Here is a 3815-nt window from a genome sequence, read left to right on the forward strand (position 1 = left end):
GCACCACACCAATGACACACCTTGTGTCTTTCTGTGCAGGTGACAGAGGTGCCTGGGGGTCACCTTGATCTTCTTTGAAGTCTAAATCTACAACCGAGCACCTAAAATGTGGCCAGTCTGACAGAGGCATGCTTCCAGCGTCAAATATGCACTGGGTCCAAAGACTCAGTACCAAAAAAATGTCGAAGACCTCATTGCCCGTTTCTATTGACTATGCACTGAAATCGTCATATTTTGGACATACTGGAGCAAGATGTATCATTAAAATAAACTTGACCTGTTTCTTTTTCCCTTTTTGATGTGGCTACTGAAATATTCAAACTCGCCTGTGTGGTTGCGATTACCCTCCTGTCGGGCAGGGCTGCGCTACCCTGTCCCATGGCACTGAGAGGAACGCTTCTTCCTTGAGGACGGGACCCTCCCCACATCCAATTGCACAAGCAGCCAGAAAGGAAGGACGCCTTGGGGGGTGGTGGGCAACCCCTGGGTTGACTTCATTGTGTCTTGAGTAGCAAACAGTGCAAGCTGCCAGGTCCCTGGGGTGAGACTCCTGTCCCCAGGAGACACAGGGCAAGTGCCCAAGAGGGGGCAGATGCCCGGACCAGGGGCCAGAGCTGCCGAGGAAGTGGCCCCTTGAGATGCATTTGGCTCCCAAGAAGGGTGTCCTGGGACCCTGTGCAAGTCTGCTCCAGCTGCCCTAACAAAGTGCCACAGACCAGGCAGCTTAAACAGCAGAGATGATACTCTCTCATGGTTCTTGCAGACAGCATCTTCTCCCTGTGTCTGCACGTGGTCGTTCCTCTGTGCGTGTCTGTCCAAATTCCCTCTTCTTTTTTTTTTTTCCTTTTTGTCTTTTTTCTTGACCGGTAACGGGATCGCAACCCTCAGTGTCGTGCCCGCACCGCGCTCAACCAGTGAGCAGACCGGTCTCTATATGGGATCTGAACCCTTGGCGGGAGCGCCACCGCGCTCCCAAGCGCCGAACTCTACCGAGTGCACCACCGGGCCAGCCCCAAATTCCCTCTTCTTATAAGGACACCAGTCATATTGGATTAGGGCCCATCCTAATGACCTCATTTTACCTTAATGACCTCTGTAAAGACTGTCTCCAAATAGAGTCACATACTGAGGTAGTGAGAGTTAGAACTTCAACATAGGAGTTTGGGGGTGGGGACACTATTCAGCCCAAAACAGATCCCCAAGCCATGGGTGTCTTGGCTGAGCTTGCCCTGGGAGAGGGCTGTGTCCCCGAGAGAGGTACACATGTGGCCAGGCAGGGCCTTTTCCAGGGAGAGGCGGCAGAGCGGCCAACCCAGGTTGTGTGCCATCCAGGAATGACAGTGACGAGTGAGAGGTGAGGCCAGGTGCAGTGGGGGCTCTGGAGCCAGGGCAGTGGGTGGGAGCAGGTGTGGCCCCAGTGGGAACATGGGTGGGTCTCAGGCCTCCTTCTGGGCTGCTTTGCCCCGCCCCCCGCCCCATGGGCGTTGTCTGGGGCCTGGGGGATCTCAGTTGTGCTCAGGCCTGTGTGGAGGGTGGGGGCATGTGGGAGGCAGAGTGGCACCTTGCAGAGGACAGGGAGCTCACCTTGTTCCCAGCTGTGGCAGGTGCGGGCCATCTGCTCACCGCTCCTGGGAGGGATGAGTGTGTCTGCAGAGCTCGCTGCCATTGGGGTGCACTGCTTCGTTATAGTCCTTGCACTATTTCTGCTGGGACACGAGCAGCTTCCAGTGTGTCCAGCTTAAACACGAGAGGGCCGAGGCTCAGAGACCACAGCGCTCTCCTCCTCAGGCTCCTCCCGAATGCCAGGGGCTCCCATGACTTTGGGAAGCAGAGAAGTTCTCCTTGAGACCAATGAGGCCAGTCCCGCTGCATCTGTGGGAACACACTTCATCGAAGTTCAAACATTGCTGGGAATGTTTTTTCTTTTTAAAAACAATGTACAGAGGTGAGAGTCACAGAACGTGAAATCAAGCAATTCGGAGCGTACAATTCAGTGGCATTTAGTACCTTTATAGTGGGAGCAGTCACCACCTGCACTATCTGGTTCCAGAACATGTCCTTCCTCCCAGCCCTGGGAGCCACCAACCTGCTGTCTGCGGCTGTAACTACTGAGCACAATTCACATAGACAGAATCCCCTGTCACTGACTCGATGTCTCGTGGGCTCACCGTGCTGAGTGTGCATCAGCGCCCCTTCCTCTGTGACTGAAGGACACCGTCGTATACGTGTTGGGCAGGGTTGTCCAGAGAAACAGGACCAATCAGATGTATACACGACGGAAAGAGACGTGCCTAGGGAACTGGCTGACGTGATCATGCAGGCTGACGAGTCCCAAGCTGGAGACCCTCGAGAGCCGATGGCGTAAGTTCCAGTCCAAGAGCTGGCGGCAGCCGGAGGCCGAGAGTCCGAAGGCAGAAGACCCGCGGCCCAGCGCGGCAGCCAGGCGGGAGGGCTCCCTCACCCTCAGCCTCTCGCTCCATTCGGCCTTGCGCTGCTTGGAGGAGGCCACCCACACTGCCGAGGGCAATCGCTTCACCCAGGCGATGGATTCAGAGGTCGGTCTGGTTAGAAACACCCTCAGAACGTGGACACCTAGAACTCACTGTCGCAGCAGGGGTAGACCACATTTGTTTATCTGTGTTTAGCAGGTGGACACCGCCTGTTTCTGGCTGTTGTGAGCACTGCTACGAACACGTGGGCACTTGTATCTGAGCCCCCATCCTCACTTCTCTTGAGCGTACACCTAGGATTTTGGGGTGCTGGGAGTTCTTTGGGCCGAGCTCACCCCCTTTGAAGAGGTGAGTCAGGCCAAGCGTGGTCACTCCTTCCTGGAACCTCTCGTCCCCTGTACATGGTCCTGGCGCCCAGCACCGTGCCTGGTGGGGACAGAGCATCCACACACAGTGGAGATATCTTGGGGGCTGGGTCCAGGACAGGCAGTGCTTTGTGCTCAAAGGGGGACATCAGATCCCTCCACCCCCATCCCCATCACTGGCTTGAAACCAGTGGCCTGCCCTGAGGTCAGGGAGCCAGATGAGCAGGCCACGCTGGCCTGGGCTGATGGTCTGCTCCTGGATTCCCAGGTACACGAGCTCCAGGACCACGCTGCCTGTGTAGCTCGGCCAGCAAGCCCTCTTTGGCTCACGGAACTTTCCAGACTCACCACGTTGCCTCAGACATTTCTGTGGCTACCTTCCTGTGTCCAGCCCTCGAGGGGTCCAGCCACTGCCTCAGCACTCTCCCGACGTCCCTTCCCCCCTGCCGCGGGGCTCCCCGGGATGGGTAAGCCGTGCCTTCACTCCTCTGTGGCCAAGAGGGACACGAGAGCCAGACGCACGCCGGGTGTCCTGAGAGCCACGTCACCCCAGATATGACAGTCGCCCTCAGAGGGGGTGGCCTCAGCCCCCCTTTACAGACCTGGCCAGGCAGACTGCAGACGCTGTGGGACTCCTGCAGGTGGCGTGGCCCCCAGCACCCCAAGGGGCAGGACCAGCAGCCCCTCCATCATGCCCCCGTCAGAAGGGGCCACCGACGCCCGGCCTCCTCAGAGCGCAACGGCCCCTCCCTCCCAGAAAGTGAACCAACGCCACAGCCGAGTTTAGCAAAATCGGATGAACGTGGGCATCGTTTTTATTGCAAATCAGTTAACAAAAAAGATGAAAAAAAATACATCATTCCATCATCTACAGTTTTGCATGTAGATAACTTTTTAAAAAAGTTTCCTTTTCCTGTAAACTACACTCTATTTATAAAACACAGTAAGAACCAACATCTTAGAGTGTGTCTGGTCATGCCCACTGGGGACTGCAGGCCAT

This window comes from Galeopterus variegatus, unplaced genomic scaffold (genome assembly GCF_000696425.1).
Source record: "Galeopterus variegatus unplaced genomic scaffold, G_variegatus-3.0.2 Scaffold889, whole genome shotgun sequence".
In the NCBI taxonomy this organism is placed as follows: Eukaryota; Metazoa; Chordata; class Mammalia; order Dermoptera; family Cynocephalidae; genus Galeopterus; species Galeopterus variegatus.